This window comes from Dama dama, chromosome 3 (assembly GCF_033118175.1).
Source record: "Dama dama isolate Ldn47 chromosome 3, ASM3311817v1, whole genome shotgun sequence".
Lineage (NCBI taxonomy): Eukaryota > Metazoa > Chordata > Mammalia > Artiodactyla > Cervidae > Dama > Dama dama.
In genome coordinates, this window is record NC_083683.1 from 36,508,566 (window position 1) to 36,523,896 (window position 15,331).

The 15,331-nt window shown below is 39.1% G+C and overlaps 1 long non-coding RNA gene across 1 annotated transcript; it reads right to left on the bottom strand.

Annotated features, from left to right (window-relative positions):
• Positions 1-1,204: 1,204 nt before the first annotated feature.
• Positions 1,205-8,775, bottom strand: LOC133044166 (uncharacterized). The gene is made up of 3 exons (XR_009689893.1): positions 8,733-8,775; positions 4,955-5,096; positions 1,205-1,575 (listed from the first exon to the last, which is right to left on the bottom strand). It is a non-coding gene; the product is annotated as an uncharacterized LOC133044166 (long non-coding RNA).
• Positions 8,776-15,331: the final 6,556 nt, after the last annotated feature.

The following is a 15,331-nucleotide window of genomic DNA, read 5'->3' on the forward strand; positions in this document are numbered from 1 at the left end:
TTCTGGGGCTGGTTTGTGTTCATTTCTTTGAGGACAGTTCTTGAAATTGTGCAAGATGGAGCACATACCATGGCTACAATCTGGTCATCGTGTGGTTAACTTCCATCTGGTGGGAAGTGCGTGCTAAGTGGCTTCGGTTCTGCCCAGCTCTTTGTAACGCTATAGACTGTAGCCTGCCAGACTCCTCTATCCATTTCCCAGGCAAGAATACTGGGGTGGGTTGCCCTGCCCTCCTCCAGGGGATCTTCCCGACCCAGGGACGGAACCCACGTCTCTTACATCTCCTGTATTGACTGGCAGGGTCTTTACCACTAACACCACCTGGGAAGCCCCCTCTACCTGGTGGGAGTGTCAGTATTTGTAAAACAGCTCGAAGGATATGGCGTAGAATATTATCTATAGCCCTTGACGAGGAATGAAAAGATCCCTGACTTTGTTTAATGCTAAATTATTATGACTTTTGTTGCTTGACTATTTTCCTCTGTTTCTGCATTTTTTCACTTCTCTGATTAAATTTACTCTTTGACTAAATGTTTTTCTACAGACAAGAGACAGGCAGAGCAAATGAGGGGTGGGGAGTGTGCCCTGTCCTGGGAAGGCCGCTTAGGGTTCTACTCTGTTACAGGAGATTTCAGTACTTTTGGGCATCCCTTAAGGTACTGTTTTCTCCATATTGTTTTCTGAATCCCCTTCTTCCTCAACTCCAAAGGAAATAGGAAAGGTTTTGAGTTGCTCAAACGCATCTTGCTACTCTCAAACCTGGGAATGAATGTTCTTGTTTAAAATGAGCTGAGGACATATAAGAAAGAAAGGAGTGAGATATTTCTTGCATGAGTGAGGAGGTGGCCTTGGATATGGTAGTTTCAACCAGAAGTCAAAGGATTCTATGAAGAATATAACATAAGTCAAACTTATTAACCAAAAGGGCATCTGACCTGTTGTAAAACTAGAGAATGGGAGGTAGGTAGATAGGAGAGAAAGACCCAACCCCAAGATGAGAAAAGTTGCTGGTTCTCAGGGAGTTGAATGAGAGGTGCTGGTTTACCAAATCCAGTGTATTCCTCTTTTTAAAAAACTTTTTATTTTGTATTGGGGTATAGCCAATTAACAATGTTGTGGTAGTTTCAGGTGTGAGTTTCAGACTCAGCCATACATATACATGCATCCATCCCCCTCACCCCCCAAACTCCCCTCCCACCTAGTGCTTTCATCGTAATCTCTTGGATCTATGTCCAAGATGCCAATCTGTGGATCTTGAGTCATCAGGAGGAATAACCTTCCATTTGAGGCAGGTCTGTTTCTTCAGTAGTGCCTTATCCTGACCTGATCTCTCTGGTTTCAGGTTCTTTGTCTGACTTTGACTCCACAGTTCCTTCTATCTTTTGGTTTTTGTAGATCTCTGTCTCCAGGATGTCTGTTCAGTGTGTTCTTATAATCTGGTTCCAGCTTCTTCCTTAGTTCATTTTCTGCTATAGTTCTCCTGGCCCTGGTTTATAATCCTTCATTTCACAATCCACAGTTGCTCAAGTGTCATTGTAACAAAGGAGGAGGGTCTATGGAACCTCAGAAGAGACTCTGCAGTGTTGCACAAAAGAGGAACACAGGCTGATCATCGTGAACACTGAACTTCTTCTGTGTGTCCTTACACTGCTAAAACTTAGTTGAGTCCATGAACTGACAGTGTGTGCTGGCCTACAGGGTGTAGAACTTGTGATGAGGGGAGGCAATGGAAGAGGGGATCACTCAGGAAAGACCTGATGAGACGGCATTGTGTGGTTCCGAAGGGAAGAAATCTTCCCTACTGTCCTTGCCCTTTCTGCCCACCTTTCTTGCACTCTTTGATGGTTATTCTGGAGCTCACTTGAACTCAACCTGGGAATGAGATGGACTCCTTAACTGCTTTATTACTCAGATGTCATCCTGCCATTTGATGTTTATTAAGTATGGCATCTTGTTATTATAGAGGACACTTTCCAGAGACCAAGTGTGACAGCAAAAGTTGGTTCAGGTCTCACATTCATCACTATTTTGGAAAGAACATAACCTTTTTCACTGTTTAATTCCTGTCCATTCCTTGACATGAGTAAACACTCTCTGACTTTCTTAAGATGTTTTTAACTTACTTAGAAGTACAATTGCATTGTTATATTGTCTGACAGCATATAGAGATAACACGATTCCATGTTGGCCAGTATTCTGAGCTGTTACCCTGCATCTCTTTCTCCTCATTATCCAGTCTGTAGGTTTATGTCATGTTAGTCAAAATGTTACTTTTAACTAAAATACATCATTCTCATTGGCTAAAGTTCTTCTAAAAGTGAAAAACTAGGAGTATAAACATAAAGGAGTAAGAATAGGTAAGTGGTGAAATTCAGTTATTACGTATGTAATCTTATGGATAACAGACAGCCATTAAAAATCATGATCTCAGAAAATGTTTAATAGCATGGAAAATGCTTATTACATAATCTAAGAGAAAAAAACCCAAGATGTAAAACCACACAAATTGTATAATTTAAAATAGGCAAAAACATAGATTACATTTGAAGAAAAACATTGGGAGGAAACACCAAAAGTTAAGGGTGTTTATATCTGATAAAGTAAGAACTGACTGTGGCTGAGTTTATGTTTTTTAAAAATTTTTTCAAATTTTAAAGTACGCATTGTATCATAAAAAAGTAGGCACAGTAAAAATTTCCTTGATCAGATCTTACTTATAACACCCTTTCAGGTGACAGTTTCTTGTTCTATAATCTTCCTAGAAATCTCCTCTCCTTTATATTAATTGCCCTTTATATCTTTTAAATAGCCAAGCATTTATGTATATCTAAACAACTTCCACAGTATTATATTTAATGCTATTTCTTTGTGTAAATAGTTTCATGCTTCTTTTGTAGTAAACAATATATACATTTGCTTGGTATACAGTCATCGGAAGGGCACTTTTGGTTTTTTGTTTGTTTAATCTTGGTTTCTAGGAAGCAGAACTGCTAAGGAGGTGCAGGTTTTACCCTGAGTTAGCAGTCAGAAATCAAAATAAAATGCCATGTGGAGAGAGAACAGGTGGCTATGGGGTGCTCTACACTAGGCCCTTCCATGAGTGACCTCATTTTCTCTTTAGACCCCATTCAAGAGGTAGATGTTTGTTCCTAATCACATATGAAGCTCTAAGACTTACAAGGGCACACAGCTAGCAAGGGCTTCCTCTTTTAGGCCTGTTTTCTCAATTGAACTCTTCTGCTTTACCTGGTCATAAACACATCTGTCTAGCAACATGTGGACACTGAGAGATCAACTATATAACTGAAAATGTAACTTGTGAATGCATGACAGGAAAGTATGTGTACATATATTTTTAATGCTTGTCATTTCACATCACAGCAATTTATTTTGTGTATGTTGTATATAAGTTCCTTGTTGTCAGAGGACAAATATTTTTGCTCCTTTTTAACTCCCCACAGTTAACAGTATACAATGCCTTCAATCTAGATTCTCAACGGGTGCGCCCACCTAGCTATTAAATACTTATACTCATGGCACACTGCTATTGTGGATCCAGAGATGGTTCAATGAATTTCATTATGTTAGGACTTCATGCAGATGGATAATAGCTAATGAGATGACAAAGACTTCTAGACAATCGAAACAATTAGTGTGGGAGCTATAGCTACGATCTTATGTGTACCTTCACAAAACAGAGAATTAAACCTGGCCAATTTTGTAGCTCATTTTTTAGACAAGAATGGTGGAAAAGGCATGTGTTATTAATACTACTTATATAACTACTTCCTAGCAAAACGGTCTCTTAAACTAGTGATATTTTTTGAAGTGTTAAAATGTAGCAATAACCTTTGAGTTCCAGATGTATTGCCGAAATGAGAACATTTTGGTAAGGTCAGTAAGCAAAGTTGTAGTAATTAAATCACCTGTGACTAATGTACATGATAGTTCTTAGATTCTAATATATTGCTGAATTAGAATATGTCAAAGATCAATTAAAATGATAATATTTAAAATACCACCAACAAAACCAAAGCTATTTGGCTTTCTCTTCCTGAATTTTTACTCCTTTTATTTTTCAAACCTTTACGTGTATCCTAGAATGAATTGGTTGATTAGTTAACTGAATGTATGATCATGTCCCGGGTGTTCTGCCAGATATAACTCAAACTACAAAGATAAGAAAGACACAGTTCCTGGCATCAAGGATGTTACAGTCTAGCACATTATTTGTATATCAATGAGGACACAAATAACAGTAAGTGAAGATGGGGAAAGGAGAAGAGGCGATGTGGTCTGAGTAAAGAATGAGTCAGTCTAAATGGGTTTTATCAGTTCATCCAGGGGCAGTAAATCGTGCTGGCCAGATGATGGTGAAAGTGGTTTTCATAACATTTCACCTTAAGGTGTGTAATGTTTATAAAGCCATGAACCATGCAGTTCTGTCCTGGGGCAGGACTGTACACTAATGAACTCACTTACCAAAAGTAATCTCAGTGTCTCAAACACTGCACTTGTGTTTCTCAAGTACGATGAAGGGTTCAAGTATCTCTCAGAAAAATTTCCTCAAATTTCCCCTTTTCTCTTTCCCACAAGCTGCCATCACACCCCACAGCTATTCTCACTCCTTGCTTCTTTTCTGAGCCATTTCCTCTGCCCCCAGTTTGGGCTGTTTTTATTTTTCTCTTCCCACCCTCTCTGGCTCTTTATCATCACTGACTCAGTTACGTCTTCCTCTCTTCCTACCACCTCATAGACACTGCTCTCGGTTCGTTCTCTGATGATTCTCCATTACTAATGCCCAAAGCATTACTTTCTTTTCACAACTCTTCTCAGAAGATAAAGGAGGGGAAGAAGCAGCACAAAGTCAGAATCTTCTTTAGCAGCCTGAAAAGACTCTTAAACAAGTAGTTTTTGCATTCTTATGGAGGGTCAAAATCTTCTCTGAACCTACCCCATCCGAGGTCCTGCAATCCGAGTCCTTTAATCTCTTGCCTATAGAATCGTTTGTCAGAGTGCTGTTGTCGATATCCTTTCATACCTCTGATGCCGCACATTTCATTGCAGCTGTGATTCACTCAGGAAACAGCCTTCAACTGTAGAAATGTAGGTCAGGATCATACATATGTAGGATGTCATTCATATGGAAGATAAAAGACAAAAATTCCTATTGTAAACTTCCTCTTTCCTTAATTCATTCTAGTATTTTCCAGTACTGGAGGCCTTGGTACTTTCATTGAACTTGGTTTCAAATGGAAAAAAAGTGGATTCTTTCATATTAATATTCATAGAACTATGTACATGTTATGAAACAATCAATAAACCATCATTAAAATATTATTTGTGAAGAAATGACCCATTGGAAAAGACCCTGATGCTGGGGAAGATTGAAGGCAGGAGGAGAAGGGGAGGACAGAGGATGAGCTGGTTGGATGGCATCACCAACTCAATGGACATGAGTTTGAGCAAGCTCCAGGAGTTGGTGATGGACAGGGAAGCCTGGAGTGCTGCAGTTCATGGGGTCACAAGGAGTCAGACACGACTGAGTGACTGAACTGAAGTGAACTAAAAGAGATCATTTACCAACATGTATTATTTTCCAAAATTGATCCAATAAGTACTGAATAGTTATGATTTCAGCAAATGTATTACAGCAATGAACCTGATAAAGCATTCATGGGTTATGGACTGAGGGATAAATTATTGAGTAGTTAGAAGGCTCTACTACTGTGCTTACTGACAGATTGCTTATATATATATATATATATGTATATGGGCTTCCCTCATAGCTCAGTTGGTAAAGAATCTGTCTGCAATGCAGGAGACCCGGGTTCGATTCCTGGGTTGGGAAGATCCCCTGGAGAAGGAAATGGCAATCCACTCCAGTATTCTTGCCTGGAGAATCCCATGGACAGAGGAGCCTGGCGGGCTATAGTCCATGGGGTCGCAAAGAGTCAGACATGACTTAGCAACTAAACCAAACCAACCATATATATATATATATATATACATATATATATATATATGTATGTATAACATACTATATACACACCCAATTGTTTTAATAATGACATGAGGCTGAATAGAAAAATAATTGCACATGTATTATGAAGTGTTTTATCCAAGTCCTTTCCCATTAAATTCGTCTCCAAACCAAAAATGGAGATCTGAGCTTTCCCCAGCTCCTTGTTTCCTCTTTTTCTTGCAGGAAGTGTTAATGAACTGAGGGCTTACACAAAATCTAGCACATCATTGTCACTCAAATTTTTACTGAATGAAAAATGAAAACCCCCAAATCAGAGCACAGAAGCATATGAGGTAGGAGGGGGCTGAGTGCATCTTGCTCATGTGTATACTGCATAAGTGTTCCCTGCATGATCACAGAGTGGCTGAAGATGATTCATCTGAAAGACCTATTTAAGGAAGGAAGTGAAAGTCAGAGGCTAAAAAATGACCCATAATCAGGTGTTGACAGTTGTGTGCTGAGAGGTTCTATGTAAAGCCAAACTTTCCAACCACAAAAAGGGTCCTGTTTTGTTCAACATTTTGGAGTGAAGAAATTAAGGGGAAAGTTGAGGTAAGGTGAAAGGTGTAAAAATCGTTTTAATGTTTTTGCTTGACACAGAGAAAGAAAAGAAATCTATTGAGTAAATTAAACAAATAAATGTTCAATCATGCATTTAATTTGAGTTCCCATGAAAATCTGTAGAATTTGTCGGAAGACTCCAAAGATGATTTTTGATACAAGGTAGGCCATCTCATCTCGTCTGCCTCAAACTGAAAAGCCTTATAAAACTGTGTACAGATGACTTGACGATTCAGGGCAGAATGTTCAGATCGTCTGTCGTTCCCTGCTGCTTCTTTATAAGTTAATATATGCATTTATTCACTCATTCATTTATTTCTTTTTTAAAAAACTCCATAGATAGTTCATACTTCATGCTGAGCATTGTGCTAGGTTTGGGGGATACAAGAAAACGTGTTTCCCTCTGTTAAAGAACTTACAGTCTGATTTGTAAAACAAGAAAATAGACTGCATAGCTGTACGGTGCTATGAGTGCAGTGACAAAAAAATAAACCCAGAATGTTAATTCAGGCTGGGGGATTGAAGAAGCCTTCCAGGAAGTATTAATGCATGAGCTGTGCTTTAAATAAAAATGATTTTAACCAGATGAAGGCAAGGCAGTAGAGCATGGGTGCTAAATGCACAGGTTCTACAGCCAAGCTGTCTGGGTTCAAGTCTTGGTTTTGCCAGAAACTAACATGACTTCAGGCAAATGTCCCTCACTTTTCTCCATGAGTGGGGATAACAACTGTATCCACCATCTACTCATCCATCCGAGTTGTAAGGATGACTATATGACTTAACATTCCAAAGCACTCAGAACAGAGCCCGTGTCTCACTGAAGTGTTATGTAAGTGTGTGATGAATAAAGGTGTTAAGTGTCTTAGGTAGCAAGTAGAGTTGGTACAGTGGCCTGAAAGGGCATGCATGCTGCTTTTAGGAAAGACTTAAGAATAGAGTGTAGGGTCCATACTGAAAAGAGTTGAAAGGTAAGGCCAGAGAGTATGAATAATCTCTTATTAAAGAATGTGTATATTATCCTAGACACCATGAAGAATCATGGGATGTACTGATAAGATGAGATTTCTGTTTTAAACAGGTCACTCTGGCAATGCTGTGGAGAGTGGATGGTAAGGTAGGTGGCAACTCTGGTGTTTGGGAGGCAGAAAAATGTTTTCTCATATTTCCTGGGGTGCTTTTAAAACATGCATATTTCCAGGCTCCTTTCTGGGATATTACAACGCAGAAGATCTGGGGCAGGTCTGGTAATCTATGTTTTTAACAAGCATAGAAGCATATGCTTCCTGTCTTCAGAGAGATTTTGCAGACACTGAGCTGGGTGGTAGTTGTAGGCTTATAGATGAAGACTAGGGAGGATCTAAACAAAAGTAGTGGAAACAACATCTTTGGAAACCAGCAGGCTGATTTCAAAGGGAAGATGTAATAGGACTTAGTGATCGACAGGATGGAGCCAAGGATGACACTCAGATTTCTAGCTTGGGTGACTGGGCAGATTGTGGAAGAATGTGGTAGAAAAGTAAGTCTGGCAGTGAGGTTAATGGGATCAGACTTGAACAGGTTGAGTATGGAGTGTCAGCGGGGAGAAAGAGGTTCCATATATATATGCCTGAAGTAGAGGAGAGAGATTTAGGCTGGAGACATAAAACCAGAAGACATCAGTGCACAGGTAGTAACCAAAGCTTGGCAAAAATCCAACATTTAATTGGTGGGTAGGGGTACAAAATCCTGTTCTATTTGTTCATTCATTTGTGGATTCAAGAATTCATCCAAAAAACCATTTAAATGCTTATTTTATACAAGGCACCACGCTACACACTTTTTCCACAAAGGAGACTGTGAAGAAATAGCTAAAAAGAGGACTGTAAGGAAGAGAGTAGTGTTATCAACGCCAACAGAGAAGATTGTATCAAATGATGCCAAGATGCCAAATGAAATGACGAGTGAAACGGGCTCCCCAGATTTAACAAGAAACAAGAAGTTCATTGGTCACTTAGGAGAGACAGACTCTGCTGAGCGATGGGGAAGGAAACTGAACTTGAGGTATGGCTTGAGGCGTGAATGGGTAGTGAGGAAGTGGAGGTAATAAAGGAAGAAAAAAGGTGGATGTGCTCGACTGCAAAAACGTGGTTACACAGTCTTCCCTTACCTGAACGCCTGTCCCTCCGCAGTATTTCTTTATGGTTACTCCCATCAGGGGGTGGAGTCTGCTTTTTCACCCCTTCCTCTGGGCTTCGTCATGTGACTTGCTATGACCAATAAAACACTAGCAAATGTGATGCAAACAGAAGCTCAAAAAGTCCTTAAACCCTGGGGCTTGCCTCTCTTGCTGCTCTTAGGAACCCTGTGGCTGCAACCAGGTAAATATAAACCTGGGGTGATTCGCTGGAGACCTGTGGCCTGTCATCTTCCTCATCCCACTGGGAGTCAACATCAACCGGCAGCCGGCACCAGCCACCAGACACTGAGTGAGATGTTGAATCAGCCCTTAGCCAATCTACCCACTGACGTTAGCACCAGAGTGAGCCTAGCCAAGCCTAGCAGAATGACCAGCAGGTACTAACTTAAATCACTGATTCACAGAGAAGTGACGCTGTTTTAAATCGGTTAGTTTGGGGGGTAGTTTCTTTCACAACAGGAACTAATGGATAGAGTAGAATAGCGTCTGAGTGTCAAAGATTTCATGTGTCTGAGCTGGACGGGAGATTAGAAAAACTCTGGGTTTTCTCAGTCTCTTTTCTTAACACACTGTCCCAGGCAGAAATAATAAAAGTAGTATATAGGAGCAGAATCGCTAGGTCATGCAGTATTATTGATTCATGCCAAAATATGGACAAATCTTAAAATCATCACACTGAATGAAGAAAGGCAGACCACCCCCCCCCCCAAGTACATACTGTGTAATTCCATTTTTATAAAATTCTAGAAAATATATATGCATCTATAACAACAGAAAGCAGATCAGTGGTTGCCTGGGATGAGATGAGGAGGGAGGGATGGGTTACAAAGGGGGACAAGGAAACTTTTAGGGATAATGGGTATATTCATTATATGGATTACAATGTAGATTTATGGTTGTATACTGTATGCCAATGTCAAAACTCATAAAATTGTACATTTTAAAGATGTGCAGTTCAATGTACATAAATTATACTGCAATAAAGCTGTTAAAGAGAAAAAGGGGAACAAACAAAACCTTCTGTACTTTCTATTCATAAATGAAATTGCAGAATAATGTCCTCCAAAGGTGTTACTTGTTTCATCTCTGGACCTGGGGATGTGAGTATGTGGAAGTGCGTAAGACTATGAATATTTTACTTTACCTGGCAAAGGAGCTTTGCAGGTGTAATCAAAGGTATGGACCTTGAGGTCAGGAGATTATTCTCGGTTAATTGCACAGGCACAGTATAATCACATGAGTCCTAAAAAGGGAAGAAACTTTCCTTTTCCTGCATGAGTCAGAAATATGGAACAGAAGAGGAAGGAGGTGAGATTTGAAGGACTCAACTTGCCCTTGCTGGCTCTGAAGGTGAGGGAGGGGGCCATGAGCCGGGGAATGTGGTGCCCCTAGAAGCTGGGAATGGGCCTCAGTTTACAGGAAGCAAGAAGACAAAACTCCAGTCCTCCTTCCATCACAAAGAACTAAATTCTGCAAGTAGCCCAAATGAGCAAGGAATGCATTTTCCCTTAAAATGTCCAGAGAGAAATACGGCCTGCAGACACCTGGTTTGTAGTCTGGTAAGACCTACACTGGAATGCTGACCTACTAAACTATGAGATACTTAATTTGTGTTGTTTTATTCTAACAAATTTGTGGTTATTTGTTATAGCAGTAATAAAACTGAAAGTTTTCATGGGCAGAAAGTTGAACTTATCAGCTAAAGTAGCTGTTTGAATGACCTGTATTTCCCAGTCATAAATCACAATCAAGAGATGATTGTATTTTTGTTTCCATTTACTTCCATTTTACTAACTTTAGACTTATTCCGCTTTTAAAATGCTGTTCTGGACATGAAGATTTGCTGCCATAGGCTGGTTGTGGAAGCCTAGTTCTTCTGATCCCCACCTCAAGACTGTAGCCAGGTGACATTTTCCAACTATAGTTATATCTTCTCATTAAACACTGGTCCCATCCAACAACACTATTGTAAATTATCATTTTTGTGTGCAGACTTTGAAAGGCAACAGGCTCTAAGGGGAGCTATTATAGACGTTTCCAGACATCTATTTTTCTCTTGAGTCTTTAAAACCTGAAAACAGATTGTCTGGGTTTTAGTACTGGCTCCACTCTACGTCTTATGACTTGCTTAGGCAATGAGGGACAGTAGTGGTCCACTGAAAGTGAGGCTTAGAAGAGTCTGTCCATGTAAAACCCTCTAAACAATGCCTGATATATATAAGCACTCAGGGGGTGTTGGGTTGCTGATATAATGATGATGACGACGACGATGTCTTTGGGGCCAAAAGGAAAATTTCTGTCTCCGTATTGGATTTGTAAGTCTTGACTTCATAGGTCCTAGGAGACGAGACCTCCATTTGTCTGTCTTGTTTGCTTGTCCTGCTAAGATGCCCATCATTTCCTTTGGCTTTCTTGCCCTAAAACTTCCTGTGTCCTTTTTCTTTTGAAGTTAGAAGCAGGAGGAAAAAGTCACACAGTGACGTTTGCTGATCACAGCAGAATTCTGTCTAATGGCTTTTTTTTTTTTTTTTTTTTTCCAATTAAAAGGGTATGCTGCCAGTACAGGGATCATTTTCATGTTCCTCGTCTTTTCAGCCTTTTCCCGGATGGCTTTGATGTCCATATTGAGCCTTTCCTCATCGCTGCATGATAATGAGCCAAAAGATTCCTGCAATTCTGTTGTCTCTGAACACAAAACAGAGCATTCTGACCAAACCGTTTACAATCTTATTACATACCAGCTTTCCTGTGTGATATTTATTTGAGGAGAGGCCCTTCTCAAATATGAGGGACTTGGTTTTAGATAATTAAATCAGACAGATTAAAATGACGATCTGAGTCAGGAGAAGGAAAAGATACACTATGTGATGGAAGCTATTTTTAATGGGCTTATTTTCATGGCAGCAAGCACATAGAGGAGAAAACATATGGATGATATTGCTAATTTAGAACCGTGTGTGCTTCAGGCTTCGTGTGCAGTTTTCTAGGTGGGCAGCCAACTTTCTTCATTTTTTTAATGGAGTGCTGCAAGAGATGCTCCCCGACGTATGGAACAGTCAACTACAAATAAAGTAGCAGAGTTAGTGCAGGCAATTTTTTTCCCTGTGGTTACCAGATGACAGGGGCTTCCAAATGTGCACACTGTACCTTGGAGTGGAAATGGGTGTCAGATCTGAGCTCTGTGTGGGTAGCCTGGACTGTGGGTATTTCAGTTTGAAAATTTTGTTAGTTGCCATAGTAATTGTCACAATCATGTGGTTTCTGTGGTCTTTGTGATACCTAACACCTATGAGGAGCACCCAGCAAGCAGAAGTGGTTTACTTTTTTTTTTTCCCTCTTGTGTATACTTAGAGAGAAAAATAATGTGTAGTCAGATTTTAAGTGGAATTAAAAGCATATCAAAAAAGATCACTTGCATATCTTTATGTAAAGCATGTTCATTTCCCAATTATTCTTTTAATTAGTGTTTTCTTCAAGAGAGAATTTATCAGGAAGTGATTTTTTTTTTTTTTCCAAAACAAGGAGTCCCAGAAACCAAGGTTATAAAGTTTCATAAAAAGAACAGGAAACTCCTCTCTTGTTATGAATGTGTTGTGTCAGCATGATGCTGCTCAAGTTCAGACTGAAATTTAAGCAGAATCGAAAGTGGCTGGATACGCTACTGATCCTTTTGCAAATGGAGCTCACCATTTGCTGTTGCTCAGTCGCTAAGTCGTGTCGGACTCCTTGCAACCCCATGGACTGCGGCACACCAGTATGCTGCCGCTTCAGTATGTGCTCTCCAAGGCCACGTGTTACTTAGTCCCTGGATGCTATTCTTAAAGCTAGATTTTGCAGGTGGTTTTTGAATCATTGACAGGCATTATTTGGCTAAACAAAGTATTGAATATTTATATTGTATTGCTATAAAAACTTGAATGCCATGGCTCAATCTTCACAGCCCTCCTCATCTTTACCATAGAATTATTATTTTTATCTATTTGAATATTGATTCTGAAGTTAAAGTACAGATATAATAATGACAAAAATAGGAATGCCTTCTTTTGGTTACTTTATTTTTTAATTTTTTCTTCTAGTTTAGAGATATAATTGACGTGTAGCACTGTATAAGTCTAAGGTATACAGCATAATGGTTTGACATACATCATGAAATGATAATCACAATAATTTTAGTGAACTCCCATTATCACATATAGATCCATCATCAAAATTAAAGAAATACGAAATTTGTTTTCCTTGTGATGAGACTGCTTAGAATTTATTCTCTTGACAACTTTCATGTATAAAGTATAGCAATGTTAATTAATTTATCATATCATACATTACATCCTAGTACTTATTTACCTTATAATTGGAAATTTGTACATTTTCACTGCCTTCATCCACTTTCTTTTTGCTCCACCCACCTCCTGCCTCTCGTGATTGCTTCTTTATGAGTTTGTTTGTTTTTGAAGTATAATTGACCTACAATACTATCTTTGTTTGGTACAGATGGATACTAGGCTTAGCATGGTGATCATTTTGAAATGTACAGAAATATCAAATCACTATGTTGTGATTTGACTATATATTCTTATTTTAATCAGAAGGGGATAGAACTGGCTCCAGCCTTTGGTTGAGCCATAGGATGTAGGAACTGAAGTGTCTCCTCTGACTTGCAGAACTTGTGAGATGAGAAGGTGGTACCAGTGGCTTGTTTGGAGCTGGGAAGATAGTGCATGCATGAATGGGGTAGTAGGAATTGATCACCTCTGACTATTTACAATGAAATTTCCTGAACAAATTTGGGATGAATGATGAAATGTCATTTCTTACATTTAATACACTAGATATATACACTGGTTAATTTAAATTTGGTAACATATCATAACATGGGAATCTTTGCACAGCTATGGATTTCACTGCCTTTGAACTTTATTGTCAATAGATGTGTTCTAAGTTAGCTTTTATTTATTGTTAAAGATACTTTGATCATAAGAATTCTGCCAATCAGAAAAAAATGACAAGGAAACTATATATTCAGCAAACCCCTGGGTCGGGGGTAGGGGTGTGTGTGTGTGTGAAACATTTGTAGTTGAAAAGTTATCAGTTTTATAGCCTGGCTCTACTATGTCCTTTACTAATGGAAATATTTAGGATTATGGAAATCCTAAAATTTTATTAAAAAGGAAATAGTGTACAGATAGATGAAGACTCAACTAATGCCTTCAAAATTTTATCAATAAGATAATGCAAAAAATTAAGAAAATGAATTAAATTTAAAAATTAAGAAATTAAATGAATTAAATTTTGAAAATTAAGAAAAACATAAGACAGTATTAGCTTCATAATGTTTTTTTTCTTTTTTATTTAAGTTCTTTAAATTTAATTTTGAATAGACAGGGCATCCTTGTGGTTCAGGAAAACATAAGAAGTTATAAAGTGAAAAGTGCCCTTTAGATCTGTCTTTAATTTTTCAGTTTGCCCCCTAGGTCTAACCCTCTGTATAACAGCTGTTATTAACCCTAGAGTATTCATTTGTTGTTGTTCAGTCCCAAGTCGTATTGGATTCTTTGCAACCCCAGGGACTGCAGGAAGCCAGTTTTCCCTGTACTTCACCATCTGAGAGTTTGCTCAGACTCATGTCCATTGAGTCGGTGATGCTATCCAACCATCTCATCCTCTTTTGCCCCCTTCTCCTCCTGCCCTCAATCTTTCCTAGCATCAGGGTCTTTTCCAATGTGTCAGCTCTTCACATTAGGTGGCCAAAGTATTGGAGATTCAGCTTCAGCATCAGTCCTTCCAATGAATATTCAGGACTGATTTCCTTTAGGATTGACTGGTTGGATTTCCTTGCAGTCCAAGGGACTCTCAAGAGTCTTCTCCAGCACCATAATTTGAAAGCATCAATTCTTTGGCTCTCAGTCTTCTTTATGGTCCCACTCTCACATCCATACATGACTACTGGAAAAACTATTGCCTTGACTATACAGATCTTTGTCGGCAAAGTGACATCTCTGCTTTTTAATATGTTGTCTAGGTTTGTCATAGCTTTTCTTCCAAGAAGCAAGCACCTTTTAACTTCGTGGTTGCAGTCTCTGCCGACAGTTATTTTGGAGCCCCCCAAAATAAAATCTATCACTGTTTCGACTTTTTCTCCTTCTATTTGCGTTAAAGTGATGGGACTGGATGCCATGATCTTAATTTGAGTTTTAAGCCAGCTTTTTACTCTCCTCTTTCACCCTCATCAAGAGACTCTTTAGCTTCTCTTTGCTTTCTGCCTAATATTAGAGTGGTATCATTTGCATATCTGAGGCTGTTGATATTTCTGGTAATCTTGATTCCAGCTTGTGATTCATCTAGCCCAGCATTTCACATGATGTATTCTGCATGGAAGTTAAATACGCAGGGTGACAGCATAAGCCTTGACATACTCCTTTCCCAATTTTGAACCAGTCCATTGTTCCATGTCTGGTTCTAACTGTTGCTTCTTGACCTGCATAGAGGTTTCTCAGGAGGCAGGTAAGATGGTCTGGTATTCCTATCTCTTTAGGAATTTTCCATAGTTTGTTGTGATCTACACAGTCAAA